A 17,157-nucleotide genomic window follows, 5' to 3' on the forward strand; every position below is an offset into this window, starting at 1 on the left:
TCTTCAGTTTGAGGAACTGCGAACGACGCGCGACGGTTAAAAGTTTTAATGGCTAATTAACTGGATAAACTAAGCAGCTATCAGCGTGCCGAGGAACGAGTGTGACATCCTCATTTCCTATTTTTAACGATATTTTACTTTATAAGTCGTAAATTGCAAATATCTCTTGAAGTTTTAAAGTTTTATTTGCTAAGCTTGTTATCACAATGGGAGAGAGTAGAGGATAGATGGTAAGTATTTACAGTAAGTAATAACTAATAATGATGTTATGATGGAGTCAAATATTCATGATCATATTGATTGGTTTCTCATTTAGAAACACCTTGTAGAAAAGTAGCCATGTATTGTGCCGTTTAACGTTTAACACCCGAAAAAGTGCGAGTAAAAAGTAAGCATTAATGTGTTATCTGATCAAAAAGCGAAAACGGATTGTTATTAAGCGAAATATTTGCTTAATTTACAATTTCCTTTGGTCCGAGCGAGTGCCGTACTTGAATTCGATTTATTTCTTTTTTCCAAACCTCATCGCGATGGCCCTTCAGCGCTTTACCGCTTGATTTGCGAACAGACTGTGAAGAGCCACGACTGGTTGGCCAGAACCACTTGATATTTATTCATAAAACCTTCCACATTTATTTGCGATCAGTATTGATAAATACCGCGTAATCTTATTATAATTAATAATGCAGGATTTATTTAAAAAGGGTTATAAACTAAACAACACTAATGTGTTCTAATCAAAAGTAGATATAGTAACATTATTTTGCTTCTTTTTAGTTACCTATGTTCATGAAAATAGCAACATGACGTAAGATAAGTAAAAAATTCTATATTCATTCCCTTTAGAACAAAAATCTTTTTTTTTTAATAACTAGAGCGTCTTCAAAAGTTATAGTGCGCACCACTCTTTTTTAAAGTCGATTATAAACAAAACGTGACTTCTGACATAACATCCGATACCTAAGTGATACCTCCACAACTTTGTAGAAAAACATTTTTCATTTCATTTTTTAACATTTCTTTTTAAAACATCTTCGTTCCAGCACTTGAAAGATCCTCTCGGGTCGTAGTTCGCAACCTCTCGCAATGAATTGCTTATCAGATTAAAGTTACAAGTTGACTCGCTATCTCTCATCGTATCGAACTTGTCGACGGGACTGCATATTTTTTTTACTTTCATCCACTTTTAAAAGACGGCGTCGCCTTGGAAACTTTTGTAAGTAATGTAATGTAGATAAGTAGATAGATATTCGAAGCGTGGTAGCAACGAAGTTGTTTTGAAAATGTTGTGTCTAAATATAGAATCGAATTTGTTTATCATTAAAAAAAGAACAGGACGTTACAAGACAACCATTGCTGCTTTCTTTATAACTGTTTAATTTACATAAAGAACAATTTTATAAGATTAACAATACCTTTTGGAATCCACACTATCCTCAAATACGAGTAGGTTAAATATGAGCAATAATAGGTTGTTTCCTGTGACTTCCCTGTCCGTGGATGTGAGTAAACAAACCAATAAAACTCGCTGTTTGCTGTAGATAATTGTAGTTCACTTACTTTACTAGTTCCTCTTCCTGCCTGGCCAAAGCTAGGGCCAATTGCCTAATAGATAGACTAAACAGAAAAGCAGTAACTAACACTAAATATTAACTATTGATTTATCTTACTGAAAAATGGTATAAAGCCGGCCAGGCTTTATACCATTTTTCAGTAAGATGGTCCCTGGTTGGGTGTCCATTCGTCACATCTCAAGTAGTCAGAAGTTTGTCTGAAAATAGGTCTTAGGCTGATATCACATTGAGGATTATAGATTCTGGAAAACTCTTAAATAAAAGGTACTTTTTTAAAAAGAAATTCGGTACTTAAGTGTGTTCGGTACTAGTTGGCCGCTCCTTTGATGGCGAACAGGAGTTCGCGGGAGGTTTACCTACTGCTGATACTACTACTGATAACGTGAAAAATAACTGTTCAATTATAACAACCGCGCACACTATAATTCCGAAATTCCCAACTGATAAAATTATCGCTAACTCTTTGACGCTCAGGAAAACCCAAAACAATTGCAAAGAATCGAAATTATACCTAATTAGGAATTTATTTTGTTTTAAAAATAAAAGCGTTTTTGTACAATACTTATTACTTAACGTAAGACGTAGGTTAATACAAAAAAGTGTACAATTTAAACATTAGTTTATTCCCAGAATTATTATTAATGCATATTTCTTTATTTGTTTTGTGTTGGTCGTGGTCATGTGCGCAGAATACTTAGAAAAATAATAAATCATTATCAACAGTTTGTGGACTATGAGCCTCCTGCATCTAAGGAGGTTATGATATAATCTCTGCGGTTTACAGATATGTTGAATGGTTAGTAAAATTTTAATTTGTCTGACTTAATATCAACTACATTAGGTACGGATTCCCAGACAACTACATTACACCCAGACATAGAACAAAAAATATTATTTGCGGTAATCGGACACACACAGTCACAATAGACAATTGTTTATTGTTTGCTGTATATAATCATCTGTATATCCCTGAAATTGTGCTTAATCATTCTAACATTATATACCTAAATCCATGTGTCCATCGATCTAATGTAAAATTTGCTAAGCCCGATATGAGAATCAAAACTGTAACATTGTACCTACTTACTTTGATTCAATCAACTGTGTAAACAAATCAACAATGAATAACTAGTTAGTGACTCCAGCTGCACCTATTGATCGTAGAGTGAAGATCTCCGGCTCAGCGGCTTACCTAGCGAGTTACTGGGGCTTCGACTCGAATCGCAGGAGAAGGAACGGGGTGGTTTTTAGATAGTAAGATACTGACACTCTCTCGCCTCGACCAAGGCGGAAGAAAACTATGGACGATTGTCGTCCCTCAAAAAAATTTGTGTAAAGATCCGTCACTAATAAAGCATTTTTAAATTCAAACCAGCAGTTCCAGAGATCGGCGAGCTCATCTAAACAAACAAATAAAGTCCTCAGCTTTATTTATAATATTATGTTAGTAACTATAAACGAGATATAGATGTAACAACAACGATAACAACCTTGTGTCTGCCATTTTTATCCGCGCCCAGTAATTTGATATTCAGCATGCATTCTAAGCAAACTAGCTGTGTATTGTTACATAATTATTTTAATGAGGCCCGGATCATTACGTAGGCACTTCAGACGATGAGGCCAACATAACAAGGATCACAGTAATTAGATAGATTAATGTCGTTATCGTCGGATTAATTGGTAAAAATATTTCTTAAGTAAGTAGTCTCCAGATGAGATTATCGTCAGTGTTATCACCTAGGTGCTACTACACGTTTGTTTAAAGCTTCTTTATTGTTTCTTTTCTAACTTTTATTACATTCGAATTGCGTGAATGCATCATAAATCATGCATATGAAATGAAAAAGATTTTTATAATTTTTAATTAAAAAAAAATGTTGTTAGTCTCATTAATAATACGTAACGAAATAGCACGAGTAAATAAGCCGTGTAAATTTTAAACGTAGTTTTAGTAAAAACAGCGCGCGTATGGCATGAAAAGTGGTGCTTACGTACTTAGCTCGGGATCTAAGTACCACTGAAAGCAGTCGCATCTGCCTGTAGTTAAATAAGGATGCTTAAAACACACAATGCTTGCCCGAGGGCTGGCGGGCAAGCGAGCAATACCCTCCCGAACATCCAGTTAGTTTACGTCCTACAATGAAAGCATAACGTTGTGAACGTTGCACCAACGAAATTTCCCATTTTTTGTCGATGAATTTCCACATTTTCACTGTTACTCCGTCTGTTGTTCATGTCTGTAGATAGAGGTATAATAAAATCAATTTCTGCATTCGGCTACGATGCGAGCGATGTATCAGACTTTTGTTCGCAGATGTTTTTTTAATCCACTTGGAAAACTCAGTATTTTCATGCCAATCCGAGGTAGGGTAAGGTACTTAAAAATTCGGTTATCAGTGTAGTTAACTCCGCGCCAGTGAATGCCATCAAATGAAAATAATAGGATTTTGTAAAATAATGAACAATGCGTTCCGAATTTCTCCATTGTCTGATGCTACTATTGTATCACAAGAATTAGTGGAACATGAAAAAACTGTACAAAAAACGGTATTCGTCAGTTGAATGGGACTACCAGAGACTTTTAATCACGTATCGATTTGATGAAAGATACCCTCGTTAATCATAGCTACGAGCAGTCATTCGTTTACAGCCGAACTCATAAACTATGCCAGCCGCATTCAAACCTCGCCCGCCATTATTTTTAACCGCCATATTTCTTTTTTTAAACTTGGAATTTCGTAAGTTCCGTATTGTGTGCAGTATGCACTACTCTCGGCTGAGGTTCGTCGCTTATTGCCAATTTTCTATACCGATGCACCGGAGATCGGACAATGGACATCGCATCGAAAATTGGGGACGGTCTTTATATTGTGTAAACACAAACTCTATTACGATATTTTTGGTTTGTTGATTTTATAAAATACTGCCATGTGATGCAATCTGTTGATATTTTGGGACGTGAATAGCGGCGGCTGTGTATAGACAAAGTCTGATGATGAACATGTACTATTGTATTTGATGTTGATGTAATGTTTGCGTAATACTTATCTCTCAATAACTCGTTCATTAATTATTATGTTATTGGCTTACTCACGTATATGCCGCGGAATGCTGCTCATGAATATGAGCCTCTAGCATGGCTTGAAACTAGTCGAGTTACTCGTCAAACATTTACGTGAGTAAGCCGATACCATAATAATTAATTTAGTATGTCTCACGAAAGTTACAATAAAATTCGTTCATTGTATACCATCATCTAATGTACTACTTTTATTAATATTTGATATAACTGTTATTACATCATTAAATGTTGAGACAATATTATGTAAAATAGTAGACCGTCTTGCGTTCTTTAAAGAAAGAGATGCAATTATAATATTATTACTTAGGTGTATTATTTTTAACCGACTTAAAAAGGAGGTTCTCAGTTTGACCTGTATGTATGCATGTATTTTTGTGCGCGATTATCTCGCGACTGGCTGAACCGATTTAGATGCGGTTTAAGCATAGTACTTTTCAGACTTAGGAGAAGGTCTAGGGCATACTACTTAATTGGAGGCGATTACCTTTTTAAAAAAGTTTCATATGAGACCCAGTGTTTTCTTTAAACTAAAATACCGCAAAAGTACAAAGAGTTTCAGCGTTGAAAATCTCATTAATTGAAATCTAGGAATTCAGTTTAACTGTTACATGCATTGATAAGCCGGATAATGAGCCATAAATCTGCACCTTGTGATAAAACTTTATTAATGGTGTAACTAATTGTTCGACAAATTGCTTAATAGCGCCGTATAATTCCATGGTTTACAAGTACTTATTCACATAAACAGGCGATGAAAACGATTTGTTCCTATGTATGTGATATCTCCCGAATTATATGTAACTTGATAATCTCCTGACTGCCTCATCGGTCAAGCTGTTTTGATTCTTGAATTTGGCAAAGTATTAGGTACTGTGAAAAAGACAATTTGTTTAAAAAAAGAACTGCTTTCTATGTGCTGCACCTTTTAAAAATATTGCAACTGTTCAACGACAGCCGAATCTATTGCCGTGGCAACTTTTAACCGACTTTGTAAGGTGAGAAGGTATTTTTTTTTCTTGTCAGCTTCCTCAAATTCTCGAAGCAAATGTGCAGACAAATCACCTGATGGTAAGCGATCACCGCCGCCTGTGGACACCCGCAACACCAGAGGAGTCATAGTTATAATAATTTTATTTCAAAAGTTAACGGATGTTACATACACAGATTCAATCAAGTGTATCCTGTTTGATTCCCATAAAGTTTACGTACATTTGATAAACTTGCAAATTGCTTATATCCCCCATAGTTTCCGGACTACGGAATCGCTTGAGGGCCGCTCGAAATTGAGGAAGCTGACAAGCTGGTCTATTTGTAAAATAACTTTCAAGATAAACTGAACACTGACAATAGTGTTAAAATGGTAGATAAAGGATTGTGATAACCTAAATAACATTTACTTTCCTTGGTTTAACCGCATACTACAAGTTAATATTTTAGTTCAAAACTCTTAATGAATATAAGTGTACTATCCTGCAGAGAGATCATTTTATAATTTTATTATAACTTTCGTAAGACATACTAAATTATTTATTATGCTCCAGCATGGCTTGAAACTAGTTGAGGTCTTAGTCAATCAGTAACTTGAGTAAGCCGATAGCATAATAATTAATTTAGAGATCATTTTATTAACTAGTTCCGTGCCAATAATTGACCAGTCTGCCTATCAAAGGGTAATATTCTAGATTCTTCTAGAAAGTGGATGGAAATTACCCAATACTGGAGAATACGACACAAACCGAAGGTGACAAACACCATATAGGTTGATAATCGAGATAATGTTGCTTATGAAGACCATTCTTTACCCAATCCAATAAACAAGTCCACCACTAAACTAACTGAACTGTTGAGTAAATCATTTAAATATTACATTTTTAAAATTTGTTGCCAAATCATTATTATTGGTATTCAGTCAAATGCGGGTGGTGTTTAATATTCACTACACATGTTTCCTTGATAACGTAAGTAGTACGGATAAGTAGAATTACAACATCTATTAACCTACTCATTCATATCAGTAATCCTGACTGTATAGTTAACACATAATGATAAGTTAAAGCCTTTTAAAATAGCACATTACTAGGAATTTTTGAAAGCACGTGCGATTGAAATAGTAATGCGTGCAGACAGATTTAAAGAATGACCTACAATAGTGTTCTTTAAAAAAAATTTTTGTGACCTAACTGCGAACCCTAAACTGTTTGATAATAAACCTTGCTTTAAAAAGATCACTGTAGTGCAACGAAATTAAAAGTAGTTACCTAAATTTTGATAATGGTGCAAAGTTATCAAGCACAAACTTGTCGATTTACCTTTAGTTTAGTTTTATTGATTAGTCACAACGTTTAAAGTCTTTTTCATTGAGTATTACGTAGTGTTAACAGTATAATTTTCCCAATTATCTGACAAAGGAACCTTGTAAAATATTTATCTTCTGTCTGCATGACTTTTGGCTGGAGGTATATTGTTTTAGGCTCTCCAAATATAGCTAGATTCCCGAATCTGCTCGTCTTATTAACCTATTCTTAGAAATGTTTGTCCATCAACTTGTTAACCGGTTTATACCGGCTTGTGCTGGTTATTTGCTAAGGCTTTGATGTAAAGCGAATTCTTGAAGTAACTTCGCTAAGCTTCCGTGCATGGTATGCTGAAGACGCCTTGCTGAAGCTATAAAGTGCTTCGGTTATTTATGTTCGTAGTTTGACAAAATGCAACTTAAGTCCTCTACGTGCTTGAACAGTGATGTAACGTGCTATTTTCACTTATTTTCCAAAAGAGATGCACAAAATGAACAAGAACACAACATTTGAAAGTTTTGATGGAATTGTGCGATAACTATACTATTTGGAAAGTAAAAAAAAAACACAATAATAAGTACCTACATATTCTATTCCATCTAGGAAACCAGCACGAAAGTCGTTGATACTCGGCAGTCACATTTGCAAACGTTGATGTAGAATTATATGCAACATTAGTTTGATTTCGAAGAAAAGAATGTATAAACTGTAGGTGTGAATGGCAATCGTACATTTGGAGATCAATACCGTTGCTCTAAAATAAACATTTTGGGAATGCTAATGCGATTCCCCTAAAATAGCTCGGTGAAAAATAAAGCAATATTTTACGTTCTCTGTCCATTCATATCGAAAGCCTGTTAAGTCACCTTTTCTGTACATTGTCAAGAATATAAATGAAGCAAAAAATCTCTTAATATAATGCAATAAGATTCACAATAGCATATTAATGTCTTTGAAATAAAAAATGATAATTTATTCTTTTACCTTTTATAGCTAGTGGCATTTACCTACATAACATAAAAAAATCAGTTAGGAATATTTTGGTTCTTCGAATAGATATTGATTTCTTGCTTTATCATATATCAACGGCTGAATGTATCCGGATAAAATTATATATGTAAGCAAACTACTGTCGGGATAGCCAACGTGGAAGTCAAATATTTACAATATTTACTTTTTTATGCATATTAACAAGAAATTACCCACACATGTATAATGAATAACACTGTAAATGACAGTTGTGTCGATGTGTTGCCTGTATACCAGATAATGTTGCTTCGTGTACATAAAGTGCAATATTGTAAAAGTTTGTCTTCAGAATGAATGTTGAACAGCGACACAGCTCCGATGTTCAATAAATTATTAAAAGTTGAACATCTTGAGTTACCTATCTCTGTGACTAAGCATATCGTACAATATGAATGCTGCAGTATTTACGGTCGCGAATTGAGTGCTAGAATGCAATTTACAAAGAAAACTCACGATGTTTTTATTACTAGCTGTTGTCTTCTTTAAAAATTCTATTAATATGCAGTAGACGGAGCACTTAGTTCGGTGTTGTTCCACAATTTTAATGGTCTTGTAATATATTTCTTTTATTCAATATTTTCTTCTATTTTCAGGTACTCGTGTCCTTGAGATGAACATCGAGGAGAGATCTGTATTAAAGTTTAATATTGTAAGTATTTTCTTGTTTTGTGAGGAAATAAAGTGATCATTGTGAAATAGAGCTATAATAGGTATAAAGTTATGGCTTTTCAATCACTTTAAAGTTGTGGGATCTCTGCCTCCAACCCAAGCCACCCACTTTTTATCAGTTATGTTATGAGTGTCATGTCTAATTGAGCTAGTGAAAAGCTGCCTATACGTAATTGACTAGACCTGGCACTTGTGTGATGAGGCCTACTATACATGATACGGTGAGTGACTAAGCCTAGAGTGGTGGACACGGCGAGCGCTCAGGTTAGACAGGTGGTAATTTTTGGCGAAGTTTTAGATAATAGTTTATAATTGTAATCAGAAAACAATAATGGCATAATTATCAGTGGGTATAGGGTTTCATCACAAAAATCTTAGATTACGTCAATACATACATATAGGTAGCTTTTCACTAGTTCTTAAGCTATAAAGTGTACGAGTCTTGAGAGATTGCCCTATATGGCACATACATATGTCACACCTCGCCCAAACTTCACATAGTTTATTTACAACTACACCGCACATAATTTACAGTTATAAAGGTTGCAACCTTTTTAACTTGCTCCAATGCCAATTAACACCAGCAATAGTAAGTTTGAAGTACACTTGTACCCTGCCCGGCGAAACCAAAACTGGTCTACTTTTCAAAGGATACTTTTATTTAACAACATAACCCCACAACGTCACGCCTTTTATCCCCGAAGGGGTAAGCAGAGGTGTACACTATGGCACGTTATGCCGCTATGCAATGTACACCTATCACCATTTGTGTTATAAGTCCCATGTAATAGGGGGTGAGCCTATTGCCATATACTGGGCACAATTTCAGACTCCGTGTTACTACTGAGAAATTTTCGAAAAAAAACATAACTCCACTGTTTTAAAAAAAGATGATACAAAATATACATACTGCAATGATTAATTATTTCTTGATTCTGTTTATAATGGCCGCTTGTATTATTTTTAGTTTGGTAAATATTATTATAGTCAATAACATAGAGTATAGAGTGGTAGACGAATTCACATATGTATTTGTATTGCCTGAACTAACAAATATCGTCATCATCATGTGTGTGTGTGTGTGTGTTAATCTGATGAGGGCATTGACCTCAGACGTGCACATATGGTGTTCTCAAGTTTATTATGTATGATTCGAAACAATAATCGATGAAACAACACGTGCACAAACCATAACAAAATATTTTTTTCTTTGAGGAGGTATTGAATGAGTCATCTTATTCATCACCCACTTTTCGCCATATTTTTCTTTGTAAGTTTCATGTAGATAGAAAGTGAACCTTTTCCCATATACGGGGCACCATTCTAGTCTATGTTCTATAGTTCACTAGTTATAAAATTTGCAAAACCGAAAAAAATGTTGTTGTAATGCTTTTATCCAGGAATTTAATCTATTTACTCTAATTTACAACAACTTCCTTACACAATAATCTAGAAAAATCCTATAAAAATTGACTTCATAAAAACCTGGTCAAAACAACCTAGTCCATGTTCGCAAATGAAGGCCAAGCCAAAATAAAGGCGAAAATCGAAATTTCGTCCAAAATCGATCACTAGAGAATGAATATTCATAAAAGTCGTTTGCGTACCATCGTTATCCTTCACCGTCGCTAATTAGTTCTGACAGAAAGTACTTTACTTAAATGCTAACTAGTCCTTAAGCCCGAGACCTTAGCTTTGTCTATTGTCCACAAAATGAGTTCTTTGTTTAAAACTATTTGTTTATGTCCATCCTTTAAAAAAAACGGTCGACTTTTCTGTCTATGCTGAAGTGCTCTTATAAGTTGGAAAATGGCTGCTTAGCTATGTATATAAGAAAAGACTGTAAGTTGTGTGGTTTTATAGTTTTATTTTCATTAGGTATCTTTTTTTAAGGGGAGGAAATCATCCAATAACTTCTCTCACCTTAGGCGAGGCAAGAGGGAGTGTCGGACTCTTAGCCGGAGCCGGAGGTAAACCCGCTAGGTAGTCCGCAGTTCCGGATCAGTCATTAGGTATGTTGAAGTTTACTCACGTAACTGTTAAACTATATAATAACTTGACTATTTTCTTGCCACGACAGGGGCCTGCAATCTTGAATTTTTAAGCAATTATTTCTACCAATATTTATCAGGAACTTAAACGGCAGCAGCGAAACTACTTACAACTGAAGGGTTAGGTTACTTGAAGAAGGTCTTAGCTGCATGTGACATTTGAAGAGCACCACTTACCTAAACATTATCTGAAAAGAAAAATATATCTAATAATATTATTACGTCAAGCGGCACTCGAATGTTTCGTAAGGTTTTGCAGATTCTTGAGCACTTTGCGCCAATCCGAGTGGAATGCAGCGTAGCCAACCATCGAATCGATACTCCGATATAATCGAGATCCTCTTAAATATGTATCGAGTCAGGTGTTGGCAGAGCCACGAATTTCAACAACTTTTGCACTATATTTTTTTTTTAAGTTTTGCTGGTGCACGAAATATTAGTTCCCCAATTTTCGTGAGTTGAAATTCATTCAGACATGAGGCTCATGTCTGGCAATGAAGGTAACATACAACCTAAATAAAATAAAACATTACGGAAACTGTCTCTATTCGTACACAAGTACCTACAAAATCTCATTAAAGGTTGTTGGCCAAATATGAGGAAAGACATGATATAAAATTACATTAGGTACTGATGCATGCAATCTCCTTAAGGTGAACTGGTGTAGAAACACTCACCTGTGCTTCTAGCCAAATGCAACTTTAGCGCTTGTCTACCGAGGGAGAAGGAAATTCAAAGTATGGGAAGGTTCTCGAGTGGAGACCGCGTACTGGCAAGCGCAGCGTAGGACGTCCACCCACAAGGTGGACAGACGACCTGATGAAGGTCGCAGGGAGCCGATAGATACTTACACTATCACTTACCATCAGGCGAGATAGCGGCCAAATGTCGGTCGATTTAACATAAAAAACTGGCCTATCTAGAAGTCATTGGGGAGGCCTATGTTCAGCAGTGGACGTCTTATGGCTGATATGACGATGATGGGAATGACATTGCTAAGTGTCAAAATTTACGTCAATCCCATATAATTTAGTTTTCTACTCTACAAGTAGACAAGCACTAAATGGCATTTGGCTCATCACTGTTTATCTTAAACAAAACGGTTCTAAGTACTAAGTAGGCACTTTAAACAAAAGTAACAAGACGTGGTAACATATTTGTAAGAATAAACCAACATTTGTTGTAATGTAGGCAGACAAGCTTCCTTGTTTGTGAGCCACTTCTATTTAACTCACGCACTGCAAACAGTTTAGATAATGCAAATTGTTACTGCAACTTGAGTATTTTACAGTGAAATTGTCCGCAGGTTTTCCTCAAAAGTTTTAACCTTAGAATGTAAGTGATGTGCGGGTCGTCGCCCGACCATAACCAGACCCAGCTAATTGGGTAGTTTCCTAGGTCAAAAATAAATTATTTTGACATTTCAATATAATAAAATATCTCAAAATAATCGTACTTTCATTGATTAATTTGACGATATACTTTTTTATTAAATTTTTTGCCTAATTTTAGAGAAGTTAGTATGCTATTTGACGCTAAAAATATGACGTCATAAGTTGTGATCTCCTACAAAATTCTTAGAAACGTATCGTTTTTGACATTTCGATAAAAGTATTGAATTTGACTAGTAGGAAACTACCGTATTATTTAGATAGATAACAGCATAACATTGAGTTTTAATGAAACTTAATTTATATAGTTATTATGTAGATATGTTTTTATGTATGTATGTATTTATAGATAATAAATACATTTACCACATTCCCAGACTACCGGAGTTACATTGATAATGACATGTAACTCAATATGCTGACGGAAGCCACAGATTAATAGCAATTTCATAATAATAACTAAATTATGTATTAAATTGTAGTAATTATGTCAAACTAGACAGAGTACATATTTCATTTGCACGACCGCAATTGTAATGTTAAAATGTAACGCTTGTTGATTAAATTATCTGTAAAACATATTTAATTCAGGTTTACATGTGTTCGTACGAATCATATTTGTCAACTGTTAACTAAATAATAATGGTTAAAGTATTCGGTCTGAATACAGATTGTGTGAAAGGCCTACCTACTTTAATCGTTCAATTACAGGGCAGTCCGTCTAATTTCGAACCGAACCAGAGCTCTTACTACCTAGTCTGCTTACTTAAAACTATTCCTTAGATTTTGTTCCAAAAACAATAGTAGGTACAACAATTCTGAGTATAGCGATTTTGCATATTATAAAACACATAGTAATAGACAAAAACAGAATATTAACCTATATTCATCCTATATCCTCACAAATATATTACACTTGCTTATGCTTTTATCATCCACAACTTGCAGTGTATCCACACTGTATCATTGCACATTTGAACACTCCGTGAGATCAACACTGAGCTCTACTAAACCTCGCATCGCTTTCAAAAGCATGTTGTGTGTATACTCCCGATTCTACCATCCTTCGCTTGTGTCGTAGCGGAGCGGATCAGCTCGGCCATGTCTGGTTTAGTAACGTAGTATTGTGTGCTTCTAACAGTGTTGCCAACTCCCAATACCAGCTCCATTTAGTTTCGGATTAATACCCATGTTTCGGGGAATTGGGACCGGACACGCACAACCCTTTTTTTGTTTAGATTTTGATGTTAGTATTTCTATTTTTGTGTTAGTTTTTTTTTTTCGATGGACCTGAAAATGCTGTGTGTGGTTTTCGCCGTGGTTTTTTGGGTGGAGTCTTTCAAAATATCTATTGATTATTTTTTAATCTTAACACTTTGGCTGCCAACAAAAATCTGTTGAAGGCGAATCCTCCGCTAGCGCCGGTCATTTTGACCCCCCATGGCAGCCAACGTGTTAAAGTTTATACGTATTTATAAATATCAGAATAAAAAAAATACATATCATCACGCCTGTCTTCCATTGGGATGGACACAATACATGAAGCACCAGTTGACACTGACAGACTTTTCTTCAAAAAATCTAGTTAAAATAAACGACTTTGCTATATCTTTGCCACAATTCTGGAAAATGCTTCAACATTGTGTACCAAACTGTAATTCAGTATATCTAAAAGATTTCCGCCTTACAAAGTCAAGGCGCTCTATAACTCCAGCGGAGGCCTCCCATTGTGCGGCGTGCTTGAGGCTGGAGTGGTTCGAGAGGGATCGTGGTCGCCACTCACGACACTCCACTGTACCTCCCGCCATATGCTCGGAAGAACTTTGTCAGAAGAATTCAGTTATAAAATCGGCCTTGTTGTAAAAGTTTCTTTGGATTTGATATATGTTTGATAGTGCTGTGTTGTGTTGTTGTGACTTAAAAATGTTGATAATGGTTTTGTGATAAGTTATTATCTATCGTAATAATCAATAAAGTAGCGATATCTGAAATATACCTAAGATTATATTTCGAAAAAGGTATTGTGGAAATCAAAAGAGATTATCTAAAACTATGACGTGAACTAACTTACCTTTTCAGTAATTGATAGCCCTATATTTTCGCTATAAACATTTATCAAGATTAAAGAACAATTCATGTAATTGGTTACTGGGAAACAATTTGTAAGTCCAGTCTTCACCTATTAGCAGTTAATAGTGTAACCGACATCTAATTTGTATTCAGTGTCGAGTCCCGAAGCGGTCCATTCTACTCGATTGGGACGTGCGTACCAGTTTTAATTTCTATGTCGAACGCGTTTTGGCATATTTTTGTTTAACATTCTTTCCAGTTTAAAAGATTGTCCTTGGGAAGATGTCGGTCATTGTGTCAGTTGGCCCTTTTTTTACATTTGAATACAGTTCTTATTAGCCGGCAAGGTACCTAAGAGCTTTTACACAGGAGCAGAATGTTGCCAATTGCAAAGGAACTGCATTCGTGACATGACAACTGCAACGATGCTACAGCTGCAAGCTATCGACGCTACAACTGCAAATGTCGCTGTAGGTCGACGCGTCAACGGATGCCGGGCGGCTGTAGTTACCTCTGCAATTGGCAACATGCCGCTCGTTTGTATAAACTCTAATGCATTTTTGACAAGTTTCGGTTGTTCCTGCCGCCTTCTTCTGAGCCGACTATGGGTCTAAGCATTTGACTAAAGCAGCAGCGTTCTCTACTACTGATACTTTTCAATTGTTTTTTACAATCCGCTTGCCAAACCTGAAGACTATGGCAAACTCCTCGTTTATAGAATGGCCCAGCAGTGGGCTCTGATTCGAAGCTGCAAACTACCTAGCAGTTTTACCGGGGCTGCAGCTTGAAAAGTAGGAATAGGAACGGGGTGATTTTCAGTCAGGAAGAGTCTGACACTCCTTCTCGCCTCGCCCAAGAAGTTATTTTATGATTTTCCCCCCTTAAAAAAAGCAGTGGGCTCTAACGTAGTGTTGATGATTAACACATTAATATTATTATCAGGTGATTGAACATCTACTAATAAATAAAAATAAGCGATAAGCCCCGCCTGTAAACAGTCATAATGTCATTAAGTGTGACGCAAGGTGATAAGGTACATATATGAGTAGGCAATGTTTGTTGTTCTTTTTCCTTAGTATTACATGTAATTATTAAACGAATTTAGATAGGAAGAGATAACCTTATCATATCAGCTTAGTTTTTGTTTTTTATTAGGAAAATCATCCAATGACTTTCCCACCTTAAAAAAAACGCTTTGGACGAAGCGCGAGAGTGAGTGTCAGACTCTTACCGACTAAAAACCGTCCCGTTCCTACTTCTTCTTTTCGAGTCAGAGCCTCGGTAAACTCGCTAGGTATTACATACGTTCCGATATCAGCTTATAGCTTAGTAAGATAGGTTCAACTGTGGGAACACAATAGCCACTTTCTATTACTCACTTAACAATTTTATTAGCACGATATGATAGCACGTACTTTAGAAAGGGTGTCAATTGGCCATAGGTTTGCTAATAACTACTAGTAACAAATGTGTTAAAATGTAACTAAGTAACATGACTTACCCTGACTAATGAAAAGTACATAATATATATATTTATTTTATGATTTTCCAACCTTAAAAGAAGCAGTTAATTTTAGGGTAGATGACTAATTTTAATTTTAGTCCAACTTATTTTCTTACGGAAACAAATACTTTAGACGATATATTAATTTGAAATATTTGGCTTCCACTCCTAAACTTTGATTCGTGTGTTCATGTTAACTAAGTAGGTACTGTTTTCTTATATGACAAAATACCTACGTGGCTAATATTTTTGAAGGACTAATTAGATTTTTAATTTCCTTACCCCGTCATCATTCCTATTACATTTTCTTCTTTTTTGGAAAAGATAAGCATGATTGCTTGTTCATTAGAGTTGTTTGTTGAGTATGATAATACCATAAAACGTTTTGGCCGCAATTACAGATTACCTAGTGACGTCACGTCGTAACGAATCTTAATCTTTGAACTACATCAGTGAATTATGGTATTTGTTAGGCACGCCAAATCTAAACGACAGCACCTCAAGTTTAACCTAAGTATGTTACTTAATTTTCAACTCTGTATCGTTTGTCTTTAAGATGAAAGTCCAATAAAAAAATGTCAGTTGTGGTATAACTTCATATGAAACCAAAATTTATTGTTTAACAGCGCTCTAATTTCTGTGGTGGACTGAGTTAGCTTAGGTAAGCTTTAATGATTTAGGTTTAGGGGACACCTACTTAAGAAGTGATCAATATTATATTATTTAGGTATTGATACATCAATTTTACAGTTCGATTATGTTGAGTTGCATTAAAATTAAAGTAACTATTGAAAGTTAAAAATATATTTTCAAATATACAATTCGCAAATTGTTATACGTTTTCAAAAAGGCAATTTTTTAAAGTTATTTTTAACTGAGCATAGAAACGTGCGTGAAAATTTACGACAAGCCACATGTGGGGTGATTAAAAATGTATCGATTGAAATGTACAGGGTGTTAATACAAGGGGTGTTCATTTTTATTATTTAAAAACTTTGTTGTTGCTTGTTGTTTTTATCGCGTAGTTTAGGAGTTCGGTGAAAGCTTAATTAATTCGTTTTTTAATATTAATAAAGTTACAGGGGAGGGAGGGATGACTGTATTCCCTTTTGATCAAATTACCTATCAAATACTAGAACTGTGTTAGTTAAAAAAAGCGATTAAATAAATAGAACAGCATACACAGCGTGATAAACAAATGGCAACCGCATTGTGGAATATAGGGGACCACAAATTGTTAGTAAATTAAACAGACCACACCGGTATTCGAATATAGGTACAGAATGTAAGCAGAACGCTCCCAAATGCCCCAAACAGATGATGACTGTAAATGTACAATGTACACCCACTTTTCACCATTTGTGTTATAAGTCCCATGTAATAGGGAGTGAGCTTATTGCCATTTACTGGGCACAACTCCAGACTCCGCAAAACTGTATAACATTGATTCCATGTAGATTTTGGCAAGTTTTGTACTAGAACCGTCCGTC

General features: G+C 35.4%; 1 protein-coding gene across 1 annotated transcript in view; it reads left to right on the forward strand.

The window, feature by feature from the left end:
* Window positions 1-17,157, forward strand: part of LOC118265933 (probable beta-hexosaminidase fdl) — a 95,249-nt gene that overhangs the window by 11,690 nt on the left and 66,402 nt on the right. The window contains exon 2 of the mRNA XM_035579226.2: window positions 8,576-8,631. The gene's annotated coding sequence lies outside the window, so the exon portion shown is untranslated. The remainder of the gene's footprint in view (window positions 1-8,575; window positions 8,632-17,157) is intronic.

Source organism: Spodoptera frugiperda, chromosome 7, assembly GCF_023101765.2.
Source record: "Spodoptera frugiperda isolate SF20-4 chromosome 7, AGI-APGP_CSIRO_Sfru_2.0, whole genome shotgun sequence".
NCBI lineage: Eukaryota > Metazoa > Arthropoda > Insecta > Lepidoptera > Noctuidae > Spodoptera > Spodoptera frugiperda.